At 45.8% G+C, this 16,849-nt stretch overlaps 1 long non-coding RNA gene across 1 annotated transcript; it reads left to right on the top strand.

The window, feature by feature from the left end:
* Window positions 1–8,076: 8,076 nt before the first annotated feature.
* Window positions 8,077–13,701, top strand: LOC130197702 (uncharacterized). Its single transcript, XR_008832517.1, has 3 exons — window positions 8,077–8,251; window positions 12,386–12,505; window positions 13,081–13,701. It is a non-coding gene; the product is annotated as an uncharacterized LOC130197702 (long non-coding RNA).
* The last annotated feature ends 3,148 nt before the right edge of the window (window positions 13,702–16,849 follow it).

Below are 16,849 nucleotides of genomic sequence, written 5' to 3'. Positions count from 1 at the left end.
CAATGTAAACAACGTCGAGCGCTCGCAAACAAATGCTGAGAGATTGATAATATGGACGATGAAAGATTGTCTGATTCAGCAACTGGATACTTGTTTGAACCTTTAAAAGCAGACTATCCCCATTTAGTGAATTGTGACAGCGATGATAGCGATGATTCAGATGAAGTTGATGTCAAGGACCGCCGGTCCAGATGCTTCACCGTATGGACCGTGCACGCAAGTCGGCGGACGTTTGGTGCAGTTGGAAATGTGTGCCACAGAAAACAGACATAGAGTGCATTTGTTGTAAAGAGCACGAACTTATGTCCGATGATATAGTGTCATTAGACCTCATCTGCTTCACACAAAAGCGTGAGCTTGATAGCTACATCGCGCATAAGCCAGCGCTGGAGATGTCTTTCATTGATGCAATGATCGGCCGACATGTTCCGGGGTGCTAGTGACTTTTCTTTGCTCGTCCGTCCCGATGCGCGCGCAAACCGTGTCGGAGCTCCATGCACACGAGACGGCGGGCAGAGGACTGTCAACGCAACACGAGAGACAGAAATGACGTGCTTCTGCTGTAATGTGGCGCTATAGAGAAAGTGACAGGGGGGCGGCCCAATTTTTTTTAATGTCATGCGATCTACCAATACTACGCCGCGATCGACTGGCAGGTCGCCGCGATCGACGTATTGAGCACCCCTGATATAGATTGTGTAATTCTTGAGGCCACCGATCTATCCCAAGAAGCAACGCGTGTAGAAGTGGCTCCGGATGGGCTGAATTCCTTTCAACGACTCTACGTCATAGTTAGCTTTGAGCTGGAGTAAATAACTAGCAAAATGGCAGCGCCCACGGACTCGGAATGTTGACAAAGAAATGTAAAGCCTCGGGCTATGCGTGACTTGTTGACAATAGCGGCGGGGTAAATATGATTTATTTGATGCGCCGAATGGATGTAGCACGTTGTTGTTTTGCACTACAGGTACCCTTTAAGGGCCACAAACAGCGCTGTCTCTTCCAAGAGTGACATAGTGTCCATTACAATGTATTGTGTGTGTGTGTGGGGGGGGGGGGTAGAACAGCAGGAGGATATGACATTTGCAGCACATAAATATACAATGTATTGTACGTGGAAGAAATACAAAAGAACAAGGCGTAAAACAATAGACTGGGCTGTCTTGAAATATGAATAACAGGTTCTACTGGTGGCTTTGTCTCACTTCCAGTTCACAAGTGAAACCTTTTCGACATTCTTTGAATGTCACAGAAGGTGGAACATCCCACGTTCTCTTTTTGGAATAATCCACTGCAGGATTTCTTATGGAGACAAATCCACAAGCTCGCACCGAGCTCCTGCACATTGTCCTGAAGACACTTGGAAGTACCGGAGTAAACGTGCTCGGAAAGGAACATTGTGTAAAACGAGAACAAATACAACATTGAGCAACACACTATGGGGTTTTTACTTTGCCATGCATCTCCCAAATTAGTTATCAGGGATGCTGATTCCATTGAAAAAGCCTTGAGGTACTACATGACACAAAGTCTCAAACGGTCTGTAATTCTGCTTCTGTAAAGCGATAACGTTGTCAATCATCCCTCTGCAGCTCGAGCTTTGTTCTTACAACACAGTGAACCAAGAGAGACAGATGTTCAATCTTTACACATTCACCCCTTGTTACTCTGAGTTCAAAAAACATTCAGCTCCAAAAGAAGCGTGGAAACATTTCACATCAGTAGGTATGTTGGCACCAGAAACGGGGTGAAGTCAAAGCGATGAAGGTGACTCATGCTCCAATTAAAAAACAAAGAGGAAATTTATTTCTCTATTAAAATATGTGGAAGAATTATCAAGACACATCACCGATGGATTTGACTGTGAAACAATTGTTGACCTGTCGGTTGCAGAGGTCGCCCTTCACATCATTCTTCAAAGTGTCAGCGGCCGCTTTACACACAACCTTCACACCTCTGCCGTTCTGTGTGATTCATACACAGAACGACTGCAGGTTGTGTACGCCGACAACTGAACACATGATGTTGTTTATTATTTACTAATCGCAAACAAAACTGGCTAAACCAACAGCTAACAACCTAAAAAGGTGTTTGAACAACTTGTAAACCTCCAACATAATCTTTCTTTGTGCTGGTATATCTAGTGATGAGGTTTAATGATCTCGCCAGGGCACTGTAGCCTTTGCATTACGTCACAGCAGAGGAGGAAGCGAGCTCGTGCTCGTGCTCGTGCACTCGCGGACCGGCCTGCTGCGCGCGGAGCTGTCCGTGGTGCTACCAGGAACCGAGTTTAAATATTCAGGGAGCGGGGCGAGCTGGCACACAGCACATGTCCCCCAGCTCCGGAACTGGCAGTGAGCGAGAAACACGAGCCCGGCCTGTGGAGTGAGCGCCAGAGGACGTGTCAACCCGGTTCATATGATGTGGAGGACGCGTGTAACACACGACGACACGCCCAAGTGAGAGGCGTCTAATCCTCGGAATAAAGAATAATCCTGTGGACATAGTTAGGCTACAGGGTCGCCTTAACAACCCGAACGCTCATTAGTCTCCGGTCCACCGACATCCAGCCCGAGCTGTCTTACCGGCACCGGCTGGAGGTGGATGAGGCGGCCGCTTCCATATCGGACGACGGCAGCGGGACCAACCCGGAGACAGCGCGCTGTCGGTGTGGCGTTGTTGTTGGACGCTGTCCGCGCTGAGTTCACGGGCGGTGGAGCTGGAGCTGGAGCGGCGGATGGAGACTCGGCGGCGGACGCACGGAGTGGCGGAGAGCGTGCTGCGCGCTAGAGAAGGGGGCGGGGCCTACGCCGAAGTACCGGTCCCTTTGAAGAAAACTCCATTGAATGTTCTACCAGGCTGAGCAGCTCACTGATGCGTTCACTGACATCAACAGGGCTGGGAACAGAGGGGGAAACAGTGAGGGGGCAAGAGAGGGAAAGACAAAATAAAGATGAGGGAAATGATATAAAATCAGCAACACATAATAATATAACAACTTTATTTATATAGCACCTTTAAAAACAGGGTTTACAAAGTGCTCTACAGAGAAAATATGAATACAAAATAAAGAACAACAGACGAACTAAATTAGGGAACCAAATACCTGCATACAAATGTCACTGGGTTTGGTTAAACACCTCTAAACGATCATTCTTCTCTCTCACAGACACACACAAAAGCACACACACAAAAACACGCTCACAAAAACAGACGCACACACACGCACACTGGCTACGCAACAATTCGAAGTGCTGACTCATGGGTTAGAAGGAAAGAATGAAAGTGATAGCAGACAAAGCACAAAAGCTGAGTGCCATCATCTGTCATATACGACTGTGAGCATATAAGTCAAGTAAATTATAAACCAATATGCTATAATGACATATCGAATTAAATATTTAAATATGTAGCCTATTATAACCACAACTGTAGTAAATATGGAAGTACAACTATAATTTCACCTTTTTCGTTTTAACTGACATTATAATAATTCCAGATTGGTGCCTGTGGGAAAGGTATTTATTCGTGGTAAAGACAGTTACAGATTAGTAACCTCTGTAAAATAGCAGTCCAAGTGTGTGTTATGACCACACCGGCCAAGAGGGATACACACTCGGATTTGTAAAGTTGTCAATTAGAAATTCCTGCGGTGTCAGCATGCTGGCTTTTCGAATCTCTTTGTTGGGCACACTTGTCCCGATAATGACCCTCTTGCCTGTTGGTGTGTGTGTGTGTGTGTTGGGCATGTTTATTTGATGAACAAATAATATTGGACGTAATATCTTAGACATTAATTCCCCACTGTCTCCATGGATTATCCAGGCGTGTTAGATTAGCAGAAAGCAACCGTGTAATTAACATACTTTACACTAAATTGTATTTTTTGACAGTCTTCAATGAACATTTTAGAGGTGACACATTTAAATAAATAAATTACAAAACGAAGATTTTTATATTGAATGGGTGTAACACAAAATGTAGGAATACTTTCATTAATTAGATTTATTTAGTTTACACTCACAAAAACGATTCAAGCCCTTCTTCGAGGTGACACATTTATGTTAGGGGTGAGCAAGGCAGGAACCCAAAAGCAGCACAAGGAGTCTTTTTCTTCAAAATAAAAAGGTTTCTTTTAATTGTTCCCTGAGCAGAACCACAGTCTGGCAACAGGAGAGAAACAAACAGGAACAGGCACAAGAACCGGACAGGAACAAAAACGAACAGACACAGAACAAGCAGAAGGACACAGGCTAAATACACTGGGGAAACGAGACACAGGTGGAGACACAGGTGGAAACAATCAGGGCGTGGCCGGGACAATCAGGAACGAAACAGACAAGCACAGGGAAGGAAGCGCAGGGAAACAGGAAACAAGACAGGGACTTCAAAACAAAAGAGGAAACACTCCAAATCATAACAATTTAAATATTGTTTGATACATTTAAATAAATCAATTACAAAAATAGATATTTATATTTAATGGGTGTAACACAAAATGTATGAATACTTTCATTTATTAGATTTATTTAGGTTAGATGGTGTGCGTATCAACTCAAAATAAATGTGTTTCATTGAAGACTACTGCACATGCGCCTTCTGAAAATCAGTTGTTTGCATGAGGTGAACACACTTTCAAGGCTGTACGATGGTGTAGTGGCGAGCACTGTCGCCTCACAGCCAGAGGGTCGTGTTCAATTCCCAGTCGGGGCGTTCCTTCTGTGTGGAGTTTGCATATTTTGTTAGTTAGTTAGTTTATATTTTGAGTTGGACAAACATAAATTAATTTAATTTAATGAATATCGTTATTTTATTTTAGATGTATTTGATACAAATGAGTTGGACTAACTTAATTACATTTTATTGCACTGATGTGCTAAATTTGAGTTGGAGTTGCATATAATTATTGGATGGAAAACCTGCCAACAATTTAATTGAGTTCATCCAATGAGTCATGGCTGTGGGGATGTTTTTCAGCGGGAGGAACTGGGAGACTAGTCAGGGTTGAGGGAAAGATGAATGCAGCAATGTACAGAGACATCCTCAATGAAAACATGCTCCAAAGCGCTCTGGACCTCAGACTGGGGCGACGGTTCATCTTCCAACAGGACAACGACCCGAAGCACACAGCCAAGAGAACAAAGGAGTGGCTTCGGGACGACTCTGTGAAGGTCCTGGAGTGGCCCAGCCAGAGCCCTGACTTGAACCCCATTGAACATCTCTGCTCCCCATGCAACCTGATGGAACTTGAGAGGTTCTGCAAAGAAGAATGGGAGAAACTGCCCAGAAATAGGTGTGCCACGCTGGTGGAATCAGACCCAAGAAGACTTGAGGCTGTAATTGCTGCCAAAGGTGCTTCAACAAAGTATTGAGCAAAGGCTGTGAATACTTATGTACATGTTATGTTTTCGTTCTTTATTTTTAATAAATGTGCAAAAAACAGTTTTCACTTTGTCATTATGGGTTGTTGCGTGTAGAATGTTGAGGAAAATAATGAATTTAATCCATTTTGGAATAAGGCTGTAACATAACTAAATGTGGAAAAAGTGAAGCGCTTTGAATACTTTCCGGATGCACTGTATATATAGTTCTAGTTATACTTTTTTATTCATTTCATTTGTTTTACATTAATTCTTTGAGAGGATTTTAATTTTGTTCATTTTAGAATTCAGCTGTGTATTTTCAATAAAATATATTAAAATCATCCCTTTGACTGTCTTCACTTTAGTGGAAATAATACATGGAAAAATAAATAATAAAATATTTAGATATGATCAGCTGTACACTTAACCATGTATACAATAAATGTGTAAAATAAACATGTGTAAAATAAACATGTTGTGCCCTAATAAAAGTACATCTGAAGCATTATATTTAAAGATTAATATTATTTGCATGATTACTTTAGGGCTATAAATGATTCTATTTCGATTCTTTCATTTTAAGTAAGTGATGCATGCTAAACAAATAAAGAAAGTTTATGATTGAGATTAAATGTAGGTGTCTTCTCACATTTTGGATAATTTTAAAATAAAAAACGCTCTTATTAAATGAGTGAAGGTGGGAATTGAAGCGCCTCTCGGCTCTCCAGCATGAAAAGTCTCCTCCTGGTTTACGCGGCTGGCCTCTGGCTGTGAGGCGACAGTGCTCGCCACTACACCGCCGTACAGCCCTGAAAGTGTGTTCACCTCATGTAAACAACTGATTTTCAGCTGGCGCATGCGCAAAGGCTAGTCCTCAATGAAACACATTTATTTTGAGTTGATATGCACACCATCTAACCTAAATAGATCTAATAAATGAAAGTATTCATACATTTTGTGTTACACCCATTAAATATAAATATCTATTTTTGTAATTGATTTATTTAAATGTATCAAACAATATTTAAATGTGTCACCTCGAAGAAGGGCTTGAATCGTTTTTGTGAGTGTAGAGCACGTTTGTCGCAGCCAATCAGGAAGCAGTTGCCAGGGGTAACACACAAAAGTGCGCACCGGCTTCGTATTCAACTGACGGCTCGTAACGCAACGGTAACACGGTATGTTTAGCATTATATATTCCTCGAGTGGTAGGTTAGTGCTGAGTTTGGTTTAGTTTATGACTTGTTATTTTGTGTCAGTGCAATAAGACAACAGGTGTAACTGTTAAGTTGACCCGCTAACGTAATAAATGTATTCAGATACGAAACCTAAAGAGTTAGGTTAGCTAACCGTGAACCGTTAAACGTGAAGCAGGAGTGCTTCAAGCTAAATGTTACTTTCGGTTATTTGCACTATATTTAACAGTTAGACAACGAATTAAGTTTCTGAAGTAAGGTAACTAGTATATTGTAAAGTCTACCGTTAACCAGTTAACCGTGTTAGGTTACTAACTAGCTATAGCAAGTTAGATAACGTTAACCAGTTAGCTAGTAACTGGAGTTAAGTTAACTGCAAGCGCACTGTCTATTGCCCTGCGGGCTGCTTCTTCTTCTTCTCTAATCATAACGTGCGGCCTGACCGGGTGTTCATTTGAGTCTGGAAAAGATTCGCCCGGCCATTATTATTATTATTCTTCTTCTTCTTCTTCTGCTGTGTGGGTGTGTCTCTGTGTCCACAGAGGAAAGGAAGGAAAGGAAAAGAAGAAAGGCCGAAAGGATGGAAGGAAAGGATTTAAAGAAGCCAGGCAAGAGAGGGAGGAAGTTACTAGTTATTATCATCTAGTTAGCGAAGCTAAGTTAACACCCCACCAGGGTAAACCGCTGTCTTTTAGTATACACCAAAACAAATTAGAAAACTGGCTACCTCCTGAGGTTTAAATCCTAATTTGTAGTCCGGGCGACATTATTGTTTATATTATATTATTATATATTATCTATTTTATTCAAATATATTATCAGGGCTACAAGTATAATATTTTATATATGTTTAGTATAAAATGGGCACTTAATTAGCACAATGTTGTACCCAATGATACATCTCCTCTCCTCCTTTCCCCTTCCTTCCACACTCAAAAAAGTGGGACTGAGCTCAATTAATATTTACTCAATAAATACTAGTAATCTTTACATAAAAAATATGTGTTTGTGGAGTTTGGCATATTATTATGTTGATTTAATACAATTTGAATTATTTATCAATTGCATTTTACTCATTTTTGTTTGAATAATATCAGCTCAAAATCATTGAGTAGAATTTAATCATATTTTATGAGTAAAGTCAACAATGTCGAAAAATTAATAAATCTCTTCAGTTTTAAACGCCGTACACTTCCGCCCAAGGAATTTGCGCCACACCTTACTTTCCGGTACATAAAGCTGGATTTATTCTTAGCAAACTAGGTTACCGGTAACTTACTCTGAACGGCAAACCTGCTCCGGTTCAGGGTAGCTTTCAGATACACTGTATTTACTTTCATTTTTTTATTATTTTTTATTTCCTTTATTATTTAACTTCTTAAATGTAATATATCCTGTCCTACTATTTTATTGTATTATTCTAAGAATCTAGTTACTAGAGAAGAAAACAGCACAGACGGAGACAGACAGCCCGTCCAACAGAGAGAGAGAGAGAGAGAGTTCAAAGGAGAGGCCAGGTGTCAGTGATCAGGCTGATCACAGCAATCAACACAAACAAAGCAGATTGAACTGGTGAACCCGGTTTCGCGCCTCTTCTCCGCAGTTTGAGCGGCGCGCTGCTCTCCGGCTTCAGTGACTCAGGAAACACCACAGAGGGAACGACAGCCTCCTGACATGGCAGCTCTTCTTGAGGTAAGAATGCCAACTTAATTTAATTTCAGAGAGTAACGTTGTATTGAACGGGCAACGTTAGTGACACTGAGGTTTCTACTCGGCTCTCTGGTGAGGAGTTGAGCTAGCCTCGTGTGAGCTAGCGGGTAGCTACTTTTGAATTCGAGGCATGGTGTTCTGCAGTTCTGTGTCGCCTTGGGCGTCAAGAGTAAGTTAACTTAGCTGTCTGATGGTTAAGTGTTTTCACGTTTCTTTAACATCGTCGATGTAACGTAGGTTGTCGGTTTCTGTGTTGAACGAGCTAACATTAGCTTACTTTACATATGTTAGCTGAGGTAATGTTTAGCTAACGCTCGTGTTATAGGTTCATTAGTGGCAGGTGGGTTAAGACTCCTATTCTCCTCCTCTCCTCCTCTCATCCTCTCCTCTTCTCCTCCTCTCCTCCTCTCATCCGCTTCTCTTCTCCTCCACTCCCCCTCTCCTCCTCTTCTCCTTCTCTCATCCTCTCCTCTTCTCCTCCTCTCCTCCTCCTCTCATCCTCTCATCCTCTCCTCTTCTCCTCCTCTCCTCCTCTAATCCGCTTCTCTTCTCCTCCACTCCCCCTCTCCTCCTCTTCTCCTTCTCTCATCCTCTCCTCTTCTCCTCCTCTCCTCCTCCTCTCATCCTCTCATCCTCTCCTCTTCTCCTCCTCTCCTCCTCTCATCCGCTTCTCTTCTCCTCCACTCCCCCTCTCCTCCTCTTCTCCTTCTCTCATCCTCTCCTCCTTCTCTTCTCCTCCTCTGCCCCTCTCATCCTCTCCTCCTCCTCTCATCCTCTCCTCCTCTCCTCCTCTCCTATTCTCCTCCTCTCATCCTCTCCTCCTCTCCTATTCTCCTCCTCTCCTCCCCTCCTCCTCTCATCCTCTCCTCCTCTCCTCTCTCCTCCTCTCCTCCTCTCCTCTTCTCCTCCTCTCCTATTCTCCTCCTCCTCCTCTCCTCCTCTCGTCCTCCTCCTCCTCTCCTCCTCTCCTCCTCTCCTCCTCTCCTCCTCTCCTCTTCTCCTCCTCTCCTCTTCTCCTCCTCTCCTATTCTCCTCCTCTCCTATTCTTCTCCTCTCCTTCTCTCCTCCTCCTCTCATCCTATCATCCTCTCTTCTCCTCTTCTCCTCCTCTCCTCCACTCCTATTCTCCTCTCATCCTCTCCTCCTCTCCTATTCTCCTCCTCTCCTCCTCTCCTATTCTCCTCCTCTTCTCTTCTCCTCCTCCTCATCTCCTCTCCTCCCCTCCTCCTCTCCTCCACTCCTCCTCTCCTCCTCTCATCTCCTCCTCTCCTATTCTCCTCCTCTCCTCCTCTCATCTCCTCCTCTCCTATTCTCCTCCTCTCCTATTCTCTCCTCCTCTCCTATTCTCCTCCTCTCCTCCTCCTCCTCTCCTCTCCTCCTCTCCTCCTCTCCTATTCTCCTCCTCTCCTCTCCTCCTCTTCTCTTCTCCTCTCTCTCTCTGTCTCTCTCCCTCTCTCTCTCCTCCTCTCCTCTCTCCTCCTCTTCTCCTCCTCCTCTCTCCTCCTCTTCTCCTCCTCTCTTCTCCTCTCCTCCTCTCTTCTCCTCCTCTCTCCTCCTCTCCTCTCCTCCTCTCCTCCTCTCCTCTCCTCCTTCTCTCCTCTCCTCCTCTCCTCCTCTCCTCCTCCTCTCCTCTCATCTCCTCTTCTCCTCTTCTCCTCTCCTCCTCTCTTCTCTCCTCTCCTCCTCTTCTCCTATTCTCCTCCTCCTCCTCCTCTCTTCTCCTCCTCCTCTCTCTCTCCTCCTCTCTCCTCCACTCCTCCACTCCTCTCTCATCCTCTCATCCTCTCCTCTCCTCCTCTCCTCCCCTCCTCTCCTCCCCTCCTCTCCTCTTCTCCTCCTCTCCTCCTCCTCTCGTCCTCTCCTCTCTCCCCTCTTCTCCGCCTCTCCTCCTCTCCTCCTCCCCTCCCCTCTCCTCCTCCTCCCTCTCTCCTCTCCTCCTCTCCTCCTCTCATCGTCTCCTCCTCCTCCTCTCCTCCTCTCCTCTCTCCTCTCTCTCATCCTCTCCTCCTCCTCCTCCTCCTCCTCTCCTCTCTCTCCTACTCTCCTCTCTATCCTCTCTCTCTCCTCCCTCTCCTCCTCCTCTCCTCCTCTCTCTACTCCGCTCTCTCCTCTCCTCTCTCTCCTACTCTCCTCCTCTCCTCTCTCTACTCCGCTCTCTCCTCTCCTCTCTCTCCTACCTCTCCTCTCTCTCCTCCCTCTCCTCCACTCCTATTCTCCTCCTCTCCTCTTCTCCTCTCCTCTCTCCTCTCTCTCCTCTCCTCCTCTCATCCTCCTCCTCCTCTCTCTCCTCCTCCTTCTCTCCTCTCTCCTCCATCTCTCTCCTCTCCTATCTCCTCCTCTCCTCCTCTCCTCTCTCTCCTCTCTCTCCTCTCTCTCTCTCTCTCCCTCCTCTCCTCCTATTCTCCTCTTCTCCTCCACTCTTCCTCTTCTCATCCTCTCCTCCTCTCCTCCTATTCTCCTCCTCTCTCCCTCTCTCCTCCTCTCTCTCCTCCTCCTCCCTCCTCTCCTCTCTCATCCTCTCATCCTCTCTCCTCCTCTCCTCTCTCCTCCTCTCATCCTCTCCTCCACTCCTCCACTCCTCTCTCATCCTCTCCTCCTCTCCTCCTCTCCTCTCCTCCTCTCTCCTCTCCTCCTCTCCTCCTCCTCCTCTCTCCTCCTCTCTCTCCTCCTCCTCCCTCCCCCTCCTCCTCCTCCTCTCCTATTCTCCTCCTCCTCCTCTCTCTCTTCTCCTCCTCTCCTTCTCCTCCTCCTCTCCTCCTTCTCTCTCCTCTCCTATCTCCTCCTCTCCTCCTCTCCTCCTCTCTCTCCTCCTCCTCCTCCTCCTCTCCTCCTCTCCTATTCTCCTCCTATCCTCTTCTCCTCCTCTCCTCCTCCTCCTCCTCTTCTCCTCCTCTTCTCTCCTCCTCCTCTCTCCTCTCCACTGCTCTCCTCCTCCTCTCCTCTCTCCTCCTCTCCTCTTCTCCTCCTCTCTCCTCTCCTCCTCTCTCTCCTCCTCCTATTCTCCTCCTCTCTCCTCCTCTCATCCTCTCCTCTCCTCCTCTCCTCTCCTCCTCCTCCTCTCCTCTTCTCCTCCTCTCATCCTCTCCTCCTCTCCTCCTCTCCTCCCCTCCTCCTCCTCTCCTCTTCTCATCCTCTCATCCTCCTCCTCTTCTCCTCCTCCTCCTCTCCTCTCCTCCTCTCCTATTCTCCTCCTCTCTTCCTCCTCTCCTCCTTCTCCTCTCATCCTCTCCTCCTCTCCTATTCTCCTCCTCTCATCCTCTCCTCCTTCTATTCTCTTCCCATCCTCTCCTATTCTCCTCCTCTCCTCCCCTCCTCTCATCATCTCCTCCTCTCCTATTCTCCTCCTCTTCTCCTCCTCTCTTACTCTCCTCCACTCCTCCTCTCATCCTCTCCTCCTTCTCTTCTCTTCTCCTCCACTCCCCCTTTCCTCCTCTTCTCCTTCTCTCATACTCTCCTCCTCCTTCTCTTCTCCTCCTCTCCTCCTCTCCTCCTCATCCTCTCTTACTCTCCTCTTCTCCTCCTCTCCTACTCTCCTCCTCTCCTATTCTCCTCCCCTCCTACTCTCATATTCTCATCCTCTCCTCTTCTCCTCCTCTCCTCTCATCCTCTCCTTCTCTCCTCTTCTCCTCCTCTCATCCTCTCATCCTCTTCTCCTCCTCTCATATTCTCCTCCTCTCTTACTCTCCTCCACTCCCCCTTTCCTCCTCTTCTCCTTCTCTCATACTCTCCTCCTCCTTCTCTTCTCCTCCTCTCATCCTCTCCTCTTCTCCTCCTCTCCTATTCTCCTCCTCTTCTCCTCCTCTCCTATTCTCCTCCTCTCTTCCCCTCCTCATATGCCTGCTCGTTGTCGTAGTTTTTTTTACACTGTGATTTCCAAACGGCAATATCGTACGCTTCAGTGTGGCGGCTGCATATTATTATACCATGTATGAGTTGGTAATGAATGAAGACATGTTTTTGAAATTGTTTAAACCAGGAGTACCCAGGAAGTCTGAGGCATTGTGTGTGTGTGTGTGTGTGTGTGAGACTTCAACCAATAAGTGATCTTCACTGGTACACAGTGACAGGGGTGGTATTGAGTAATGTTGTTGTTGTGTTCTGTTGTTGTTGTTTTAGTTTAATTCCGTGGATTTGGATCAGCCGCTCTTCCAGCCTCACCCATCTGAGCTGGTCTTCCAGAAGTTCACTCCTGCACGGACCTACGTGTTACCTCTGCGGCTCGTCAACAGAGACAAGGTGTGTGTGTGTGTGTGTGTGTGTTTGAGTGTTGACGACGTAAATACGCCACAACAACACGGCTGATGCTGCGTGATCATTTGGTGAAGATTAGCTGTGAACGACAGAAACAGTTCAACTCTCACACAGCTTTGGGCCGCAGAAGAAGAACAAGATTCACTGTGTGTGTGTGTGTGGGTCGTGGAGTGTGGAGGACTGGCTGCAGGAGAAGAAGAGGGAGGAGGCGGAGAGGTGTAGCTGAGCTGTGTGTGTGTGTGTCATTTAATTTGTAAATGTGTGAGAAATAAAATATTTCTTCTTAAATATCAAACTCTTCTCTTCAGTTGGTAAGATCACTTCAGATTGAACAGATTCAGAAGGCTGGGGGGAGGGGGGGCGGGCTCTTTGGGTGTAAAGTGAGGAGGGTTGGCCTCAGTCAGTCGGTCAAAGAGCACGATGGAGCAGCAGCAGCAAGAGAACGAAAGGTGAAGCACTCCTCTTTAACTCCATGTAGATCGACTACAAGAGACTTGAGGAGCAGATGGTCCTTTTTACTAAAATATTTGAGTCCCACTTTTTCTTCTTATTGCTTCCAGGGAATTTCAGGCTTCTGAGAGGGACCTTCCTCTCACTCTCAGCTTTGACTGTCCAGCCCGGGACGTCCAGCCAGGGCAGCGCCTGCTCTCCTCCTCAGGTGGAGGACTTGGTGGAGGACTTGGTGGAGCCTGTGCTGCATCGGCCCTCCTCCTTGGACCTTCCTCTCCAGACTTTGTCTGACTCTGTCCAGCCCGGGACGTCCAGCCAGGGCAGCACCTGTTCCCCTCCTCAGATGGAGGACTTCATGGAGCAGCCTGTGCTGCATCGGCCGCCCTCCTCCTGTCCTCACTGTGGCTCATCTGTGCTCACCCCTGAACACTTTGCATTTAAACATGATGTTTATTGTGAGGTCACAGGTGAGCATGGGGGGACTCTGGAGGACTGGCTGAAGGACAGGGGGGTGCCCAGGACCACCATTTGGCGCCTTAAAAAAAAAAGGCAACAGATGCTGAGTGGCACGCTCCCCCCCCCTAAGTCCCGGACCTGTCCCAAATGTGGGGAGAGGAGGACCAGAGCCACTGGACACTCCAGACTGAACAGGGAGACGTTCTGCCAGAAGTCAGACCCACAAGGCAGAACAGTGGAGCAGTGGCTCACAGAGAAGAGGGGGGGGTCACCAGCAGCAAGAGGAGGCGCCAGGAGATGGACACGAGGAACGCCCGGGCCAGAGACAAGAGGGCCCAATCAAGGGTAAAATTAGCCTGTTGTGTGTGTGTCTACAAAGTGTGATGTGTGTGAGATCTAATCTTTTAACACATCTCCTCTTTCTCCTTTTGTTCCACATTTCAAAGAGTGCATCCTCCACAGGAGGCCAGTCAGCAAAGGGAGGGGGGAGGGGGGGGAGGAGGAGGACGACTACTGATGGCTGCGGTTACAGGTGCGGAAGGTAGGTGGTGGTCAACAGTACTTTGATCTGATTGGCTTGGCTGACACACTGCTCTTGTGACTATGCATGTGTCTAAACTTGTGTGTGTGTGTGTGTCTCTCTCTCTGTGTCTCTCTCTCTCTCTGTGTGTGTGTGTGTGTCTCTCTCTCTGTGTCTCTCTGTGTGTGTGTGTGTGTGTGTGGGTCGTGGAGTGTGGCATCCTTCTTCTTCTTCTTGAGAAATGTGGGTGTGTCTGTGTCCACTGATACACACAGAGGAAGGAAAGGAAAAGAAGAAAGGATGAAAGGAAAGGATTTAAAGAAGCCAGGCAAGAGAGGGAGGAAGTTACTAGTTATTATCATCTAGTTAGCGAAGCTAAGTTAACACCCCACCAGGGTAAACCGCTGTCTTTTAGTATACACCAAAACAAATTAGAAAACTGGCTACCTCCTGAGGTTTAAATCCTAATTTGTAGTCCGGGCGACATTATTGTTTATATTATATTATTATATATTATCTATTTTATTCAAATATATTATCAGGGCTACAAGTATAATATTTTATATATGTGAAGTATAAAATGGGCACTTAATTAGCACAATGTTGTACCCAATGATACATCTCCTCTCATCCTTTCCCCTTCCTTCCATGACAATGTCTCTCTTTTATGCTCCAGGCTCAGAACGTAAAAGATGACAGCCAATCTGCTTCCCTCAAGAAGTGGAGAGGGACAGACCGAAGTGGCTCTCAAGCCAAGAAGGGTGAGGATCTGACCACGCCTGCTTGTAACTACACACAGAATAAGAAGTACCCAGCTCAAATTAATCAGATCTTGAAACTGTGTGTTCCCTGGGGGGAGGAGGTGTTCCCACATGACCTCCGTTTTGGACATCTTCCCATTATTTTAAAGACGCTGCTTCAAATGACAGATCGGCCTCATAATTACCTTGGCTTCTTCCATGGGAACAACAATCAATATCCGACTTAAATATTTATGTCAGTAGTTCTGTGTCTAAAGAGAAGCATAATACAACATTACATTGGTAATAAACAATATAAATATAATATGACAATGATATGTAACATTTGCCAATACAGCAGCGCAACCTTTGGAAACGGCATTGTATTCAAAGTTCTGTCGGCTATTATTCTCGGCATTCCTCCAGGTGGACACAAACTTATGAAATCCCCGTCTAAAGAGAAGCCACAACTCATCATTTTAAAGAGTCGTGTTTACTCAGGCAACTTTGTTTTCTCTTGGTCTAATATGAATACACATCTAACTGGCAGCTATCTAATAATGCATGTACAATAAGCCACTGCACGACAATATTCATTTGGATTTTGAGCAGACGTCATTCTGATCCAACCTTGAAATATAGGCTCAGTGCAGTTCGATGTTTCGTTGCTTCAGGGCCGATGGTGAACCTGTGCCACAGGACTGTGGAGGGGATATTAACTACAGGCCTCACATGTGTCATCGCTGACAGCTTTCATGTTGGAAATCAGCAGTTCCTATGCTAATTATCTTTTTTTTAAATGTTCTCCATTTTCTCTCTCAGTCTCGATATGAAGTCTCGTTTGATGTGCCTCACCGCTGCTGAATTAGGAAATAGGAAACAGGCAGTGAAGTTCAGCTCACAGCCTGAGCTGCTGTGTGTTGCAGGTCACCCCGTCTGCATACATGAAGGAGATGCTGCAGTCGACAGAGGAGCGCCTGGCCAACACCAACACCAACCGCATGCGCCCGCCCCGCATCCTGGAACTGTTTGAAATGGGCAAGACCAGGCGTCACAATGTAAATGACACCTTGAAGGGTTTGGATTGATGGAATGTGTTCCTTATGCGCAGCAGACCAGTCCTGATCAGTGCTCTGTATCGACTTCCCGACCACACAAACTTAGTTCAAACTCAGATGCCCGCTAGTTGTCGTAATTTAAAAAAAACTGTGATCTCACTTTTTTTTGTTGCAAAGATGAGAAGAGGAACCAGAATGATGAAACCGGTTAAACCGGTCATTGTTTTATTTGAACCCTGAACACACTTTCAAGGCAGGTGAAACTTCACATGGTTTTCGTGATTCTGTACGGTCTCTGTCCAAATTATATGACTGGATATATTCAGTATGCTCAGAACTCTCCTGGCCCGACATCTAGGCGAGCGTGGCTCACCCAAAACTACCCAAACTAAAAGAGTGAAGTAGGGAGAGGCATATTGCTCTATAAGGTGGGGAGGAAGAGAATACAATCCCAAGGGAAATTAAATCTGCCTAGTTATTTAAAACAGCTTAACTATAGTGTAACAGTCTGGCTTTTGTGTGTGTTTTAAAAAATCTATTTGTATGTGTATTAGTTTATCAATAGGATACTAGTAGCATATACATGTCATCCCCATAACAATATCCTGATGTATTTCAGCACTTTATGCACACTTTAAATCAAATCCACACAAAATGAAAGAACATTTCGATGAGAGAACAAGCAGACAAAGCATGTTGTCATACGGAGCAGTGATAGTGAAAGGTTACAGGAGGTTCTGGTTCCCAGGAGGATGAAACCGGCCCAACGGGTTCAACAGGTCATTGTTATATTTGAACTCAAAACGCACTTTAAAGGCGTGTCCAAGCCGCTGATTCTGATCTTCATGAGAATGAAACCCTTCAGAGTCCACGAAAGAATTTGAGACTCCAAAAAATACTCTTCACTCCAAAGACTTCCAGAGTAGGATGTATAATAATAAGGTTTTTAAAAAAGGCCTCTATACAATATCCCTGTGTTAGTGTACTCACGGTATACTGCACGGTGTTGTACACATATACTTTAGCACCAGTTACAGTTTAACATTTGGCCAGGTTACATCAATCCGTAGATGAGGCCAGCCACATTCAAACTTCTCATATCTTC

The sequence above is a fragment of the Pseudoliparis swirei genome, chromosome 8 (genome assembly GCF_029220125.1).
Source record: "Pseudoliparis swirei isolate HS2019 ecotype Mariana Trench chromosome 8, NWPU_hadal_v1, whole genome shotgun sequence".
In the NCBI taxonomy this organism is placed as follows: Eukaryota; Metazoa; Chordata; class Actinopteri; order Perciformes; family Liparidae; genus Pseudoliparis; species Pseudoliparis swirei.
This window is presented reverse-complemented; position numbering and strand designations above follow the sequence as displayed.